Source organism: Prionailurus bengalensis, chromosome D3 (assembly GCF_016509475.1).
Source record: "Prionailurus bengalensis isolate Pbe53 chromosome D3, Fcat_Pben_1.1_paternal_pri, whole genome shotgun sequence".
NCBI lineage: Eukaryota > Metazoa > Chordata > Mammalia > Carnivora > Felidae > Prionailurus > Prionailurus bengalensis.
In genome coordinates, this window is record NC_057356.1 from 48825168 (window position 1) to 48844277 (window position 19110).

At 43.8% G+C, this 19110-nt stretch overlaps 1 protein-coding gene across 4 annotated transcripts in view; it reads right to left on the reverse strand.

Annotated features, from left to right (window-relative positions):
* KCTD1 (potassium channel tetramerization domain containing 1) overlaps nt 1–19110 on the reverse strand; it is a 188474-nt gene that overhangs the window by 65118 nt on the left and 104246 nt on the right. The window lies entirely within an intron of this gene.

Here is a 19110-nt window from a genome sequence, read left to right on the forward strand (position 1 = left end):
ACTGGTTAAGATGAGGTTGGAAGGGAGTAGAGAGGGCCTTAACCCAATACAAATGGCGTCCTTATCAACAGGAGAGACTTGCACACAGGGAGGATGCTATGTGGGCATGGTGGCAGAGATCAGGGTGATGGATCTACAAGCCAAGGAATGCCAAAGATGGCCGAAGAGCGTTCAGGAGCAGGAACAGGCACGGAACGGATCCTCCCTCACAGCCCCCAGAACGAACCGAACCGCGGACACCTTGATCTTGGACTTCTGGCCCCTGGGGCTGTGAGACAATACATTTCCCTTGCTTAAACCACTTGGTTTTCGGTACTTTGCTATTGGCCGCCCCAGGAAACTAATACAATAGGGCCCATCTTTTTTTCTCCAGTTACATTAGGATTGGACACTTCAGCCAAGTTTCAAGTTTCTCATTAATCAAATCTCGAGGACGTCTATCCCCAAGACAGAGTCCACCACAGTCTGCTGAAAAGCAAATCTGCGTGGCGTTCGTGAACTAATAATAAATGTATTTTCTGAGCGCTTACTGTGTGCCAGACTCTGTGCCAAGTGCTTGACGTGAGTCATCTCATTTAATCTCTGCCATGACCACAAAGAATTAATATAACCTCGTTTTCAGAGAGAGAAACGGGTTCATAGAGGTTAACTAATTTGGCCAAGTCACAATGCCAGTGAATGGCCAAGACCTAAAGCAGATTTTAAGCATCTCCCGCAGGGCCGTGTATACGGCTCCATGAATCTGCAAATAGCATTAGTGGCTGACAGCCATGTCGGTAACTTTTGCAGTTTCTGTATCAGAGCGAAAATTCTTTTCAAGAGTACAAGTAACCTTACAGAGGTGTATCTTTTTTTAAAGCCCCTCAAAAATCACATTTCTTCCTGATACTGCCGTAGACTTGTGTTCCTAAAATATTGTGAGAAGTATTACCGAGTGGGGGAAGGTGGCAAGTTAATGATCAAATAAATTCGAGAAACACCAAGTTAAACAGGTTTCTTCATCAGGGCTTCCAACCGATGGCATTGAGCCCTAAACTTACTTGAGTGGGAACTCAAGTTTTTGGACACCTATTACTGCAGAACTGCTGCTTCCTTCCCCTCACTTACTTTGGGGAAAGTCAGCTGTGCACAACGTTTATTTTTATTTTTGAGAGAGGGAGCGAGGGAGCATGAGCGGGTGGGGTTGGGGGGGGAGGTGGGAGGGGCAGAGAGACAGGGAGGCACAGATCCAAAGCAGGCTCCAGGCTCTGAGCTGTCAGCACAGAGCCCGACACGGGGCTCGAACCCACGAACTGTGAGATCATGCCCTGAGCCGAAGTCAGGCGCTTACCTGACTGAGCCACCCAGGTGCCCCTTGACAATGACTGACTTTCTGCTTGAACTTGCCATGGATCTGCGTATTACAAGACTCAACTGCTTCATCCATAAAATATGGATAATAATCAAAGTTACTATCTCAACGGTTGTTGCAAGGGTTAAACATCTGTGAAAGGACGTTGAAATCAGAAAAATCATAACCTTAAGGCAAGCTTTGCATGGTTTTGTGAAAAATCTTATTGTTTAACAGTTTTTGAGTTTAGAAAAATAGTGGTGGAGAGCCTCCTTTAATCTACTGTGAATTCTTCTCTGCTCGCTTAAGGAAAGCTTCTAGCAGCTTCTTGCAAATTGGAAAATGCAATTTGTGTTGCAAGGATTAAGGTTTAGGTGGTCGAATGCTGGCTGGCGCCATTCAGAACCACTCCTGGGTCCCACGGTCTGGACACACTCACCAGAAAACCCAGCCAGTACCAGTGGCTCCAAGAAGAGAACAGACTGCAGTCTGCAGTCCAGGAACACTGAACCAACGGGATTTGGGGGCTGCAGCAGTGGCTCAGGGGTGGGGTAGGGAGGTGCTAACTCAGGGGCTCCTCAGCTGTGACCTAGGGCTTCTAATGCAAATGTCCCGAGACCACCTTGTTGGGTACCCTGCCCCTGCCCCTCCAGGAGGTGCACTCAGGAACCTACCTGGAGGTGAGGAGCCCACTCTAACAACTCGAGCAGGATGCTGGACCTCGCTGGCAGCAACTGCCAGCTTTCCATCAGGAGGCCCTGCTTGCTGATGGGGGACAGCTCCCAGGACCGCGAGTGCCCACTCTCACTCGTGGCCACAGCTGCCTACCAGGCACGCCAAGAAGAAGGTGCCCACAAACAACCCAATCACTTTCAGGCTTCATAGAGAGAAGAAAAGACTTCAAAAGAATCCCCTCAAGTACACAAAACGAGAATATTCAAGGTCCCATTTGATTTCCAAAACATTCTGTCCCTACAGACAGAATTAGCTACGCTTAATAGCATATACGATTTTTATTTTTTTCCCTTAGCAGTGATTTGTGCTGTGAGTGAGCCCCCAAATTCACTCACATCCAGGGATCAATATCTCCATGATATCCCACCTTATCCCTATATACTCTCCTAGTCTTACCAAACCTTGGAGCACATACCATATACCCAAACATTTAGGAAAACTCTGCCTTCCAAAAATCATACGGGATGCATGAAATTCATTTGAATATGCATATTAAATGTCTGAATCCAAAAGAATTCATCAGAAAATGTAATAGCGGTTGTCTCTAGGGAGGAAAATGGAACTGGGAGTCAGAAATAGGAGGGAAAGTCCCTCTTAAAGGTCTATTTAAACATTTTAACATGCATATGTGTTAATTATAAAACATTTTTAAATTAGAAAAAAATCTAGGGGTGTCTGGGTGGCTCAGTCAGTTAAGCATCCAACTTCAGCTCAGGTCATGATCTAACAGTTCGTGATTTTGAGCCCTGCATCAGGCTCACTGCTGTCAGCCCAGAGCCCGCCCCCTCTCTGCCCCTCCCCTGCTTGTGCACTGTCTCTCTCTCTCTCTCTCTGTCTCCAAAAATAAGTATTTTTAAAAAAGAAAAAGAAAAAATCTGAAGGCACAAAACCACAAATGCCCTTCCAGGGGTATTTGTTCGAGCTGCAACTTTTACTTCTCTTGTGACACGATGCCTTGATCTCACTACCTGGATAAACTGCACCCAAAAAGGTCCTCTGGAAAGAATGCTAAATATCAAGGGTTCACTTCCCTAAAATCTTTCTCCTAGAAAACCCAGCCAATACCAGTAACCAGTTTCCAGCACCTTCCTTTGATGAGTCCAGCAAAGGGGAGAATTATCCAAACACCAACTTAAAAAATGTTGGCTCATTGGGGCGCCAGGGTGGCTCAGTGGGTTGAGTGTCCGACTTTGGCTCAGGTCATGATCTCGCTGCTTGTGGGTTTGAGCCCCACATCGGGCTCTGTGCTGACAGCTCAGAGTCTGGAGCCTGCCTCAGATTCTGTTTGTCTGTCTCTCTCTCTGCCCCTCCTCCGCTCATGCTCTGTCTCTCTCTCAAAAATAAACATTAAAAAAAATTTTTTTTTTTTTAAATTTGGCTTATTCCTGATAATGGAACTCTCTTTACTGATAAGACCTTCTAGGAAGGCCTTAGGGGTTAGGAGGAAGACACCTGCGGATGCTTCAACACCCCAGGACTGTGCTAGGTGTGGTACACATTCCCCTTGCTAGTATTATCGCTGCCTCACAGGTGAAATGTAGTTAAGAGATTAAAAGTAACCTGTTTCAGGCCTCAGACAAACTGTAACGATGCACTGGGTCCGGTATGCCGGGGCTAAATTCTGGGATAGGATTGCCAAGTGTGATGTGTCCTAACTCCCCATCGCCCTCGGTGTGGTCCAACCAACCACCTCATTCCTTTCTTTGCACCCCAGAGTTAAACCGAACTGACTTGGGATTTCCAAAGATTTTCTAAAACTTTTGTAGGAGCTGCTCCCTCTGCCTGGACTGTTCTTCCCAGGCTGGGCCCCTTCATGCCCTAAGGTTTCTTTTCCTAAAGGCCACACCTAAGCAGCCCCACTCTCCCAAAATCACCTGTCAGGTCCCTGTGTTTCCATTTTCTGCAGAATACTTACTACTATATGACATCGCCTTGTTGTTACCTATTTCCCTGTTTTGTTCCTCTCATTCATTCCCCCCCTCCTGCCCCCCAGTGTAAACTCCAGAAGGGCCTGGACCTTGCCAGGCGGGGGGACAGCACACTTCCAGGGCATACGCAGGACCTGCTATGAGAGTTTAAAGAGTGATGGAGAGATATGCAAATTATTTAGATCTCTCTAAGCCCCCATCCCCAGGGTGCAGCCCTCAGGTTACGCAATCCTGCAGGCAGGGGACCCATCTTTACCAGCATTTACCTCTGGGTGGGGAAAAAGAAAATACAAAAATGCATAAAAAACTTGTAAGAGACCAGCAAGGGAGCAATCCTGCCTTGACATTTCTGGGTACCTAGGAAGGAAGGAAATGGGGTCTCGAATGTACAACAAACCTCCCTGGGCCTCAATTCACGAGCTTCAGGAAATCTAGGGGCTTCCTTCCAGCTCTGTGAGGCTGTGGTCTACATTGGTGTTCCACACAGCAAACAGCAGGACACGCATCACAATGGAGATGCAGGATTATTTCAGGTGGTACCGGGATGACAATTTTGTTTCTAAATACTTACAAGTGTGTTTTAGTAAGTACAGTATTAGAAAATATAGATAGCACATCAAACCTGTGATTTCCTGGCGACTATCACTTGGGATGAGTGTAAAATAGTCAACAGAAAAATACGAGGTAAATATGAGTACTGGCGAAATGGGGAAAAGGTCAGGACAATGGTGCAGAGTAAAGTCTGAAAAGGGATGCCTGCTTTCCTACTGTCTCCCTCAAGACATCCAGAAACATGTTGGAAAGGAGACACGGGATAAAGGCTTGGTAAATGGGGAAGAGTATGCGTGAGGAAAGCTGATGGGCAGGGGGCTGAAGAATTGATATATTCAATCCAAACCACCATGCACGCATGGGGATCTTTCCCAACAACTTTCAAACAGCAGAATTTACGACTGCCAGTTTTCCTAGGCTTTAAAGCAACGTATTTTCTGTACAAAGCAGCAACGAGTAAACAGCAGAGCCCAGAATGCTAATGTTTTAACCCCTTAATCTCCAAAGTACCTTTCTCCCTCTTTCTTTTAAAGTTCCTGCTGAGAACACTGTTGTCAGCACCTCTAAGAGCCACAGTTTCTCCTTCTAGGCTCTTTAGGTACTCTGCAACGCCCAGGAGGGGCCAAATAGGAATACAAAGCCCTGCACAGTGAGCTGGGAGGCGAGGGTCAAGGGCAGGTCTGCCCTCTCCTCCATCCCTCCCTCAAAGTACAAAAGAAAAAAAACAGCTTCTGTTGAAATGTTAACTACAGAAGTGTTGGGGGGGGGGGGCAGTGCGGAGGAGGGAATACTTACAGAGAGAAGAAAAAAGCTGCAATTAGATGCCTTTATTGCTTTAAAGTTCAAATTCCAGGTCAGTGGTTGAATTTTTCTGTTGTGTACAAAAGTATTCAAACCAAAACAAAGCTATTATTAGGGTTCTATCAAGATCTTCAGAAAGGAGAGACTGAAAAACAAATTTTTTACGTGTACGTGGAAGAGGATTCTTGCAAGCCAACAAATACATAAATGGAGGGGAGGGAGAGATGAACAGGTGCAGCACAGGATTTTTAGGGCCGTGAGGCTACTCTGTGTGATACCACAAGAGTGGATACATGTCCTTGGACATCTGCCAAAACCCATAGAATGTGCACAAGTGTAAGCCGTGGGGTTTGGGTGCTAAGAAGGTACCGCTACAGGGTCATCAATTATAACAGTGCATCACTGTGATACAGGAGGCTGACAGTCGGGGAGGCTACGCTTCTTGGGGACAGGGTGTATCTATGGGCACTTTCTGGATTTTCTGCTTAATTTTGCTGGGAACCTAAAACGGCTCTAGTAAATAAAGCTCAATAATTAAGAAAAATAAGTTTAAAAATTACACTGCTGGCAAATGATAGTAATTCTCCCCCCGCCCCTCAGAAAAAGCCAGCAAATAAAGTCTTTTCCTTTGGGCACCTACTTTATTCAGGCCCAACTCAGACCGGAGTCTAAAACTTGTCTGTCTCTGCATACGTGCACAGTACTTAAAATCAGTTAAAGTGATGCTAAGGAGAGCCTATCTGAATTCCAAGAAACTCGAGACCCAGCACACTGGCCGTACAGAATGCAACTCCTACAGTGCTTCCCTGGTCTGAGAAACATTTTCATACAGTGTTCCTATTTTGTGAAGCTTTCCTTTCAATAAAATGCGGCTCTATCTTGAACTTGATCCTCCGCTTTATCAATTACTCCATTCAAATACAAAGGATAAAGGATGTCCAAGTTCTCCTCCTAAAGGGGAAGTGAGTGAGGACTGCCCTTTAGGTGGAAAGCTGGAACCCTTAACTCACCAGGAATCCACACCCCCCAGGGAGCACACTGCAGGAGGAGGGGGCTCTAAGGGCTGGGGGGGGGGAGCGGAAGGGAGGCTACAGTTCCCCAGCAGTCTTCCCTAGGTCAGTCACTTCTGTCAGGGATTTTAGAAAAGCACATGGAAGTATTAACAAAACAACTGAAAGGCAGCCAGCCCCTCCACCCATCCTGCGGATCCTGGATCCTGCCACCCCGTCATTCATCTTGCTCTCTGTGGACTCCTTCCCATCAGCATGTAAACATGTTTGGGTCTCTCCCATCTTAAAAACATGCAAAATCTGAAGTCCACCAGCAGATCTCCAGCCCTGACTCTCCCGCTCCCTCCCTCTCCTGGACAGTCAGACCTGAAAGCAGGGGCTGTTTCCCTCCCCTGGCCTCTCACCCGCCCTCCCGTCACTCCAGCAGGGCTTCTGCTCACCACCCATAAAACTGCTCTGCAGAGACAGCCTCTCTGTAGAGAAGCCAGAGCCCCATCGTACTTGAAATCACAGCTACACTAACAAAGTCACCGGCTCCCTTGGCTCCTGATACAGCCTTGTGGCTCTACGCCAGCAACCCATTCCTTCTCTGCTCTGCCGGTGAATATTTGACTGTCTTGAGGCTCTTGTCTCTTGTCCCACTAGATTTCTTTTTAAGCAAAACAACCCACCCCAATGGCTTCAATTATCATCTATAAACTGACGAACTTCGAAGTTTTGCCCCCCGGCCTAGACTTTTGCCAGATCTGGTACCTACCCACTTATCCAACATTTCCATGAGCCTCTCAAACTCAACATCTCCAAAGCAGAACTCACCCTATTCCCCAGGGCTCCTCCTGCTGTGGGCCCTCTTCCGATATAGCACCACTGGTAGCCTGGTCCATTACCGGAACTCCTTCTGTCCCCCGGCCCTCCATCAGTCTCCATGCCCTGTGGATTCTACCTCTCAAATATCATCTACTGCTTCTCTCCACCCCCCACTGCTACTATTTTAGCTCTTAGGCACCATCTCCTCTGTCCACCCTTGTTCTATTTCCTCTGCAATCCACGGTCCACATCTCGATTGAAGAGAACTTGTTAAAAAAAAAAAAAAAAGTTGGACCCTGTCCTCCTTTGCATAAAACCCTTCCATAATTGCCCAGGCCATAAGATGAGGTCTGAAACCTTTTAACACGGCCCAGACACATAAGGTCCTTGCCAAGAACACTTCAGCTTTCTCTCTCACCCCTCCCCATCTCAAAGCCCTCTATGGTCAAAGTCCATAGAGTTCCTTTCAGTCCTAGAATATTCTGGAATGTTCCATGCTCTTTCCTGCCTCAAGGGCTTTGCGAAGCACTTTCCTCTCTACCATGTCTCTCCTTCCCTTCTCTGTTCTCTCTGTGACCCCTTGAAGTGAAAACAAAGAGCAAAGCCCAAAGAAGAACCAAAAGTAACAGACCAGTGGAAAAACAGTACTAAGAAAAGTTAAAACAGACAGGTAGGTTTGTATCTTTTTATTAACTGTACTTGATCCTCTAAGATCATTCTTTAAATTTGAAAGAAAATAAAACCCAAGGAGGTTGTACCTAAAACCGGAACAGATAAAAATTCCCAAATGATATTAAATAACCTTGAGAGGGCTGATTTTATATTCTGTAGCTGAGAACACTCAAAAAAAGCATCTGGAGCCCATGAGCAAATCTTATAAAAGTAAAATCGGGCTAACGACAATGATCGTTGGTATCACCTAATACAGTATATGACACATTCTAATATTAATAGAATTAACACTAGGAAAGCAAAAAGAGAGTAAATAACCAAAAAACCCAAGGTAGCTGGCCAGACAGACATGGAAGCAAGTGAACGCAACTCTTCTCCCTAAACCCGAACCGTAACACTGACTCCCTGAAGTTGCAATTCCATTAAGAAATTCTCAGTTTGCTACTGTCATCTTTATAATGTGAGCAAATCCCACAGTAGATGACATGATTCTGTGAAATCCACTATGTGCCTTCATAAAAGAGTTTCTCTTATCTGTTATGGGGTTGGAGGTTGAGCCAGGGAGAGGCAGAGGGGACAAGAGGGATATGGGGAAAGGAAAAAAGGAGAGAAAAGACAAACTGAGTAGGCCAGAAGTGCAGAGGTGAAAGATGCTGGTCCGGGCCGGAAGCACGGAAGAAGAGGCCAAAGTCCAGGTTTGGTGACCTTGGCAAAGTCCATCTCAAAGCTGTCCCTCCCTCGTCCCCACAGAGCACAATGGTGCCAGCTAGACCCACACATCGGTGAGGCCAGCACTGTCTGGCTCATGATTTGGGTGTATGTGATTCCCATAATGTGCTAAGAAGTCAATACAAGAGGGCAAATTAAATTTGGAACATAGCTAAATAAATAAATAAATAAATAAATAAATAAATAAATAAAAATTAATTTGGAACATAGCAAAGAACGTGACTTAACCTTCAGGGGCACTGTCTTAGCTATCTGATCCTCAGAGCACAGTGGGAGGCACACAGTAGGTGTGCAACAAATGTTTAAAGAAAGGTGGTTTTTTTTAATGTGCTATTGGAGGAACTTTCTGTTTCTAACCTTCACAGCTAAAGAATTTGTCTTCATTTTTTCAAATGAAGGTGAAACATTTAAATCCTTTCTGCTCAAAGCTAAGAGGGCAAAGATTATCAATTAACCTTAAAATGTTAGCATAAAATATTTTTATTCATTTCTATGAATATTTTTGAGTATGTAGAACATGCCAACCACTGTACCAGGCATTGGGAATAAAGCAGGGAGCAAATGAGACAATGTTCCAGGAAAGGACCTTATTTAAAGAGTAAAACAAATAAAAAAATCATGAAAATATTAACTCTCACTCTTAAAAATATTCAGCCATTATTTTTTGAAGGGCTACTCTGCATACGGCAAATAAAAGATAAAATAACCCAAAACTAATTAGAAAATTTCAAACGCAGGTTGAAATACATTAAGTCAGATATAGGACTTTATACATCACATTAGGTTGGATATTGTAAAAAAGATATATCCACACATCTTTAAAATATGAATCCCCAAAGCAGAAGTGGCGACAGGCACTATCCCTACACCAAGGTATGTCTAAACAGCCTGACCCGATGTTGAAATTCACATCAAGGAGAAATGAAGGCTCTAAAACAAAATTTCCCTCGATGCATTTAAACTGCAATCTAATTTGCAAACATCTGATTTGTAAAAATTTGATTTGCAGGTATTTTTGCAAGGGTGCAATCACAGGAAGGAGAGAGAAGGGATTCCAAGGGTCACCTGACCAGGGGTTCCTGCAATAGCTGTCTTATTAGGAAGGGCTTCTCGTAAATTGGTTTAGGTGAGTTAGCTGATTAATGGCCAGTGAGGTTAGGATACGGTTTAGTTTAACCAGCAGCTGGGCCAGCTCATCTCTCGTTCTCAGGTGCTAATCCCAGGATTCTTCAGCACCACAAGTATGGACTAAGGGTTTCACAGGCAAGTGCCCACTTGTGTTAATATTTTCTTTTGAAATATTAGTGATACCATAAGCTTTCTTTTGCAAGATGGGGAGAAAAGCAGATTTTCCGACAGACCTATTCTGAGAGGCAGTCTGGGGGAGTGTGTAGCCCGGGGAAGAGAGACCTCAGTCCCTCAGCAGCTGATGCCGCACTGGGTGACATGGGAGAGCCATGTCCAGCGTCAGTATGAACCGAGTAAAGTCTGAAGCAATCATGTCATAAAGGTTACAGCAAGTGAGGAGAAGGGGCTTTGTCCACCAGGAAAGAGATTCTGAGCCTATAAATCAGGACTGGGGCACCTGGGTAGCTAGGTCAGTTGAACATCTGACTTCAGCTCAGGTCATGTTTGTGGGTTTGAGCCCGCGTTCAGCTCTGGACTGACAGCTCAGAGCCCGGACCCTGCTTTGGATTCTGTATTTCCTTCTCCATCTGCCTCCCATGCTCACGCACTCTCTCTCTCTCTGTCTCAAAATAAGTAAAAAACATTTTTAAAAATAAATAAATCAGGACTAATGCCTGACTTGAGACCAGAGTCTGCCGTTCAATCTCCCTGGGCCTCCATTTCCTTATCCGACCTAATAGGCTGAGATAGGCTCAGAGGCGTTATCCACTCTGAGTTCTTAAGAAATGGACCATGCTAACATCTGTGCTATAGTTCATTGTCCTTCCCCTGACAGTTCACTAGGGAAACTTGAAGTCTGATGTGGCTCATCCAACAGGGAGCTTTTTTTTTTTTTTTTTAAATTTTAACGTTTATTTATTTTTGAGACAGAGAGAGACGGAGCATGAACAGGGGAGGGGCAGAGAGAGAGGGAGACACAGAATCCGAAACAGGTTCCAGGCTCTGAGCGGTCAGCACAGAGCCCGACTCGGGGCTCGAACTCATGGACCGTGAGATCATGACCTGAGCCGAAGTCGGATGCTTAACCGACCGAGCCACCCAGGCGCCCCAACAGTGAGCATCTTTATCTGGAAGTGTGGGCGCGGCCAGTCACAGCTCCATCTGCCCTGGGTTCACGCAGAGCCGCACCTGCAATTAGGTTCACACAAGTGCCCAGTATGTGTGGCCTGCTTCTGTATGGGAGCAACCCAGCTGATGGGGGGCAGGGGACCCATCAGAGGGAGACAGTAGCTGCCCAGTCACTTCAGTTTATATTCATGATAGTTTCGTTAGTTTTGATGTCACTCCCACTTGAAGGTCAACTCCATGAAAAATGAGACCAACCTTCTGTCTTGCTCTTTACTGGGTTGTCCGTGATCAGCACATACTAGGTGCTCCGTAAATATGTGCTGAATAAATGGACGAGTGAGACACTTGGAATGCAGTCCTGGGTTTGCCATTTACTGCCTGTCCTTCCTGGGGCAGGCCATGAATCTCTCTAGCTATACCACCGTCATGAGGATTAGATGGGATAATGTGCACTGAGTAACTGTGTATTTACAGTAACATGCTATTCATATACATTAGCTGTTCAAACGTGGCGACAAATTCTTCAGGAATGAGAGGTCTGGCCTGATAGTAAGCAATGCTCTGAAGGCTAATTATCTAACACATACTTCATGATGTGGACAGTATTTACTGACTTCATTCCTAAACTAAATTCAGAGTAAAATGTGAATTATTTCATGATTTATGTCAGTTGAGCAAGGATTTTATTTGTCAAGCAGGAAAAGAGAGTTAAGAGAATGACATAATCTCTCTCAAATTAGCACTTTAACACAAAGAGTGCCACTGTTCTATGTAATACATTGCCAGAAAGTTTCATATTCTTTATTGCATCTGGAGGAGATATTTTCTGGTTGTCAAGCGGCCATGAGAATGTTTTTTAAGCTATTAAAAAAAAAACCCTGCAATTTATCATCTGGTCATATGTATTATTTTCAATGATAAAAATTTAAAAGATCCTAGTTATACTCTTTTTTAAAAAAACATTTAATGCAGCATTTAAAAATTTTATTTATTTACTTATTTTGAAAGAGAGAGCAGGAGCGGGGGAGGCAGAGAGTGGGAGAGAGTCCCAAGCAGGCTCCCTATTGTCAGCTCACAGTCCCATGTGGGTCTCGAACTCACATACTGTGAGATCATGACCTGAGCCGAAATCAAGAGTCAGATGCTCAACTGAATGAGCCACTCAGGCGCTGCCTAGTTATATATTCTAGAGAATTACGATACTCGTTTATCCAAACAAACTTAGAATATGCTTTACTGGTGTGAAAATTATAAATAAAAAGAGATCAGTTTCGGGGCATCTGGGTGGCTCAGTCAGTTGAGCGTCGGACCCTTGATTTCAGTTCAGGTTATGATCTCATAGTCGCGGGATTGAGCCCCAAGTCAGATTCCATGCTGGGCACGGAGCCTACTTAAGATTCTCTCTGTCTCTCCCTGTCTTTCTCTCTTTCTGTGCCCCTCTGCCCTGCTCATGCGTGCTCTCTCTCTAAAAATAAAATAAACCTCTCAAAGAGATCAGTTTCTGGGACTCCTGGGTGGCCCAGTTGGTTAAGCATCCAACTTCAGTTCAGGTCATGATCACAGAGTTTGTGGGCTCGAGCCCCACGTCAAGCTCTGTGCTGATAGCCCAGAGCCTGGAGCCTGCTTCAGATTCTGTGTCTCCCTCTCTCTCTGCACCTCCCCCACTGCTGTTGTCTTTCTCTCTCTCTCTCTCTCTCTCTTTCAAAAATAAACATTTAAAAAAACTTAAAAAAAAAAAAGATCAGTTTCTATAAATTCAATGCTTATAATTAGGAAAAATCAAATGGTGCAAATGGTGTATTTTTTAATGAGATGGATAACTGTATTCAATACAGAGGACATATTGCCAATACTTACAACTCATTTCAACTTTTCTGTTTAAAACCTACTTGAAAGTTAGTCCAAAATTAATCCTTTAGACATATTATACACAGTATATTTAAATTATCTTCTTCATGATATAAATGAAGAGAGAATAAAAGTTTGAAAGTTTAATTTTATGTTTACATTTTAGTGAGTTACACACTGGCTCAAACAGGGATATCTAGAATTTAGTATCTATCTCTCCCTGAACTTTATAGTTTTTATGATTCATTTTTATGCTTTTGATGATCATTATTTTATTCCTAGCACAGATGTGGGTTCTCCAACTGGGTTTTTTGCGTGTTTGCATCCTTTCACCTGTGTTTATAAATACTTTGTGATTTTTTTTTGGATCCTCTGTCTTAGCTTTAAAAGAGAATATTGAGGGGGCACCTAGCGGACTCAGTTGGTAGAGCATGTGACTCTTGACCCTCAGGTTGTAAGTTCAAGCCCCACAATGGGCATAGAGATTACTTAAAAAATGAAATCTTCAAAAAATTAAAAATTAAGAGAATATCGAGGATCAGCTGTAAATTATTGCCATCCTTCTACTTTTCCAATAATCTCTAACCAACAGAATTTTTTTAAACAAAGTTATCAGTTACTGAGCACATACCATGGGCTTTTACTACTCACAACAGTATTACCCCTCTAACAGTTGAGAAACTAAGTAACTTTCCCAAGGCCATTCAGGATAGTTATTCTCCTAACTCTAACTTGGTCTATTCTTTGGTAAGTCTAATTGGAACTGATAGAGAATGTTAGTTCTGCCCCAAACTTCCTGTAAGACTGCAGGTTCCTTAGCCCTTCCCTTCCCTTCCCTTTTTTTTTTCTTTTTCTGTGTCCCTTTCTTGTTTTCCTTTTTGCTCCTGGGTCACCTAAGTGTCCTTTATCCCTCATGTTATCTGTTGTCACCAACAAAAGGGCCACATGTCAGCGGGCTGTCACTTCCCTGCGATCTTCTTGCAGTAAGAAGTCAGGTGACCCCAGGCTGACAGAACCCGTCTCCCTCGCCTGTTCCAGCCGGGCAAGAACTGCCTGCCAAGAGCAGCAGCGAGGGAAAAGCCTCTGCAGGAACGCCTGTCATCCTGTGCCAAGAGGTAAACCCTTGCTCCATAAAGCGCCTTAGTATTATTAAACATTTTCTATTTGTCAGGCCCTTTATAGTCATTTTTATTGGTTCTTTTTACTAGTCATAACTCTGCATCAGAACTGGGCTCACTTTTTCTTTTAATTAAGTGCTCCGAGTGAAGTGGGAAAGACTGAAGGCCTTGGGGGGCAAGTCAACCTCCACAGAGAACAGTGAAGGAGGTCACAGAGCCCGCACCCTGCCCCCAGTGAGCGTCAGACCTGATGAGCAGCCGCCGGCCCTCCACCGCTGCACAAAGGGCTCCTCGGAAGACCCCCAAGTCAATCATCCAACTACAGCTTTCGGCCACTGTCATCTAGAGTGTGCTGACATTTGGAAGACTGAGCCATTCTATTTCACCCTAATCCGGAATGTTCCTTTTTATTTTCCTGCAACTCCAAAAGCACAAAAGCACATTAAGATTCTTTTAGTTTTCAGGGGCGCCCGGGTGGCTCAGTCAGTTAAGCGTCTGACTTCGGCTCAGGTCATGATCTCACTGCTGGTGAGTTCGAGCCCCGCGTTGGGCTCTTCGCTGACAGCTCAGAGCCTGGAGCCTACTGGGGATTCTCTGTGTCACTCTCTCTCTGCCCTTCCCCTGCTCATACTCTCTCTCTGTCTCTCAAAAATAAACATTAAAAAAATTAAGGCTAAAAAAGTACCATTGTAGAAGAGGCCTATACCTAGAGTTGGAAACAGAACTTTAACTTTGCTCCTCTGTTGGGAGGTGAACTTGAGAAACTGCCTAAGTTCTCTGAGGGTTTCTCTCATTTCCAGAATGGGCACAATGACCACTCCTATCCTTTCCTGTCAGCTTGCGTGTGTACACAGAGAATCACAGGACATAACCCACAACTGGGGTTTATTCCTCATGTTCCTTGTCTACCACCTCCACAAGACTACGAGTGAGTCCTCCAAATACAAGGACTTTATCTGTGTCCCCACCATCTATCTAACCCTGTACCCAGTCGACACTGTACCCACTCGAAGCCGTATACAGCTTCCTTAGAACGAAGTGCCCTTTGCAAACAGTAAAGCACAATTCACGTGCACCTTAGTACAACACTATTCAGAGTGTGGTCCCACAGTCCCTGAGATGTGAAAGAAATAATGCCGGGCACCAAAGGAGCCAGGCTTCTAGTGACAGCAAAAGTTGTCATTAAAAGCAAACTGTGGCAAAGTATCAGTTCTGAATTTCTTTGGGTTACTGCTGGAATACTCAACCTTAAAATACATGCTTGAACAACTGGGTGAACATTTGGAGGGGCTGATGCGTGGCAAAACGTGGCACCTTTCCTTCGTGCTGGGACATCTAAAATTTAGCCATGTACGAAGGCTTTCACAAGAGGTCTCAATGTGATAGCAAAGAAAAGGCTTACATTTTGACAAGATTTTATTTTCTCCAAGTTTTCATATTCTCCTTATACATTTTTAAGATTTAAATGTTCAGGCTTTCAGTTTGGTTAGGCCACCTTCAGTCCCACTTCTTACACGGTAAGATACACGATTTACTCTCCAGGGTTTACTTGTGAATAGTCATTAAGGCCAGACCCTCTTCCTCATCAACTAGTCCTCCTTTTGACTTTACCTAGGTATTGCCTTTCTAGTTCTCCAGTATCTTCTCTTAACTATTTCTAAGTTATTCCTTACCTCCAAATTCCCACCTTGCAAACAATAAGTGCTCAATAAATGCTTTTATAAATAAATTTGATTTTGAGAGTTTTTCTGTATAGCATGCTCCCTCACCTTGACTTTTCTCTTCTTAGATCATTCATATCCCCACAGGTGGTTCCAAACCTTATCACTTGAGATGACAGTTAAACAGAGGGAAAGGATCTATGATCTCATGATCCTCTTTGTAAGTGTAAAAAAAAAAAAAAAAAAGAAAAAAAGAAAAAAAGCAAGTGGAAAAAGCCTTGAACAGTTGGTAAGAATTTTGGAATCAGCAGACTACGAATTTAAAGCAGAGATTCTGGGGGCGCCTGGGTGGCTCAGTTGGTTAAAGCTTAAAGAAAAGCAGAGGAGAGATCATTTGATCATTTCTCCTTCCCCTTATAAAATGATCCAGAAAACAGTGAAATCACCAGTTTTATGAAGATCCTACCACTAATCATAAAAAACTAACACGTGAATGAACACTCAGTAAGGAAAGGAAAATGAAGCTACCTTACTCAGTTCTGTCATAGTCTTATTACATTTTTATTTGGTTCTGTGTGTTTCTACAGCAATAGGATTTTAAACTGCTACCTCAATCCACTGAAAAATAAACATCCTACAAGTCTTTTTTTTTTTTTTCTGGAGTAAAAAACAATGAGATGTTTGTTCACAATAGAAGAAACTATCTAAAATCTATTTAGTTTTGTCAGAGAGAATGTCATAAAACAGAAGCCAACATTTCATATGAGCTGGCTTAATAAAACTAATAGATTAATTGTATGTATTAATGAACAGAATTAATATAATTCTAAAAGCCCACAAACTTATCCCTGAAAGGACTATGGTGGCTGAATACTGTGAGTAATTGAAGGGCAAACTAAATTAGGGGTAATGAATCCCTGCATCATCATATCAATCATTTCTATTTTATAAGAGCACTTTGTCAAACTTAAAACAAATCACAAGAGGTCATTAATTGGTCAGCAACACCGCATCAAACCACCAATTACTCTGATTTTGCAGTCTGCTCAAAACATGTATTTGTACACCTCAACTTTAAGTGGAACGTCTATTGATTTATAGAATCTCCAAGACCGAAGTCAAGTTTTAGAAAATTATAGTCCAATTATGCATTAAGGAAATGCAAATGCCATGACATAGGAACTAGCCAAATTATAGGCCCTGTTTCTGGAACGCTGAAAGTCATTGCTATAATGACCCTCCTAACACCGTTAAGAACTCCAGTATTATGACCACTCCCAGAATCCCAAACCGTTTTGATAAAATTTAATCTCTTGTAAAAAAGCCCCAGTGAGCACCCCTAGGCCAACTTTTGCAAATCTGATGGAGTCTGGGCATCAATTATGCCCCGCAGAGTGCTCTCTGCTACCCTCTTTAGCGCTTGAAAATTTCCAAGTCTTTTGTAAAGAGAAATGGGAGCAGTCTGCGGAACATACCGACAAGGTGTAGAGATCAATCCCGCCTGGAGCCACAGCAAATGCAAATCTTAAAGAAAAGCAGAGGAGAGAAAAACAGGCTTCAGGGGTAAAGCATCCACATGGATGTGATGGGTTTTTTGTTTTTAAGTTTTATTTATTTAAGTAATCTCTACACTCCATGTGGGGCTTGAACTCACAACCTCAAGTTCAAGAGTCGCACAGGCTCCTCTGACTGAGCCAGTCAGGCATGCCAGAGGCCACCTGGAGACTTCCTATCTACTAGGAGACCAGAGGAACTGCTACTGGCCGGAGTCCAGGCACGCCCCTGAAGAAGAAACAGCACCCCGACAAGCTATTTACAAGAGAAAACTGAAGCCTGAGACTTTAACATCCAGATCAGCAGTTCTTCAAATGTAAGAGATTCTGTGCTAAGGTAATAAAACGATAGTAAATGTGCCTTGAGTGCTCCGGCTTTAGGCACTTTTCGTACAGTAATTCATCTAATACTGGTGACCCTACAAGGTAGGTGTGACCACCATCCCCACTGACCAGGGAGGAAACTGGAACATAGGGAGACTGGGAGCGGAGTGGACATCTGGTCCGGGGGATCTGGCACTGGCATCTGTTCTTACCTGCTAAGTGACAGGGCTTCTCAAAAGAGGCTGTTACAGTCCCAGAATCTACCAATGGTCGGGGGACCCCATACAGCAAAGCAGAAGCATGAACTCACTGGAAATAGTATTTTGTGCTCTCTGCCTTTTATTTATTTCTGTTTGACTGTAACAAGTTCCCTCTTAGTAAATTGGCCTGGGAAAGCACCTAAGGTAGTGATAAGAATCCAATGTTACATCACCTTCCCTTCATTGGCTGGATTTTCCTATTTGAACAGTTGGTAAGAATTTTGGAAATCAATAGACTGGATGTAAACAGAGACTCTGGGGATGCCTGGGTGGCTCAGTTGGGTAAGAGCCCAACTCTTGGTTTTGGCTCAGGTCATGATCTCATGGTTTGTGGGTTCAAGCCCTGCATCAGGCTCTGCGCTGACAACTCGGAGCCTGCTTGGGAGTCTCTCTCTCTCTCTCTCTCTCTCTCTCTCTCTCTCTCTCTCTCTTTCTCTGCCCCTCCCCTGCTCACACACTCTCTCTCAAAATAAATAAACTTTAAAAAAAAATGTTTTAAAAGCAGAGACTCTTGAATCAAACAGGCCTGGATCCAAACCCAGGCATATTACCTATCAGTTGTTAAACCTTAACCAAGTTAGCCAACTAAGGTTAGTTAGACCTTAGTCTCCTCCTTCATAAAATGGAAATAATTCCCTGGGTTGGTCTACTGCCAGTCGGAAGAGCACTGTAAAGCCCTTGGTGCATGTTAGTCATTATTAATTACACTCCACTTCAAAACTACAAAATCAGTCAGAGGATGTGGCCTCCTTGGTCTCTGCAGACTGCAGCCCAACAGAATGAGACCTCCATGGCCAGAGCCCGCCCCTCATTCACTCCTGCCTGGATCAGATCCAATCGCTGACCTAGAACATCTAGGAGGCTGGGAACAGCTAGAAGGCTGGGAACACTTCTCACTTCTAAGTTATAGTCCTTCAAACTACATGGGAAAAAACATAGCAAGTTCAAGTATCGTAACTAATCCACAAGCTCAAGAAACGTGCCTTAAACACTTTTTTCTTTGACAATAGAAAAATGGACAATTTTCTCATGGATCAAGTTTATATACAGATTATGTGTATATTTATATCTGTATAAATGTATTTATCCATGACCATGCTGTCTATATGGGGGGGATGTATTACAAATACCAAATGAATATACATATACATCTATAGTATATCTACTAGCTTGGTCCCTGACACGTGGTGGAAAGCACCCAAAAGAGATGGGTGCTATAAATAATAGTTCCCTTTTCCTTGGATTGAGAGGAAAGATTGGTGCCAAATGGTGAGGCACCTGACTGAGCTGGAGACACAGAGTAAAACTAGAAAATAATGATTAAAAGCTTCCAAACTAATCCTGACATTCCAATTTGTGACATTACTCACAAAGGAAGCGCCATTTATCTCTGCCATCCTTGAGCATTCCTTTCTGAATTCCTCTCCTCTTTTCCTAGAAGCCTACAACCTAACGCTCTCTTAAATCTGTCAGCCCTTTCAGGTAGCAGGTACCTCCTTCCTCCCAGACGGGATCAAAACGCCCAT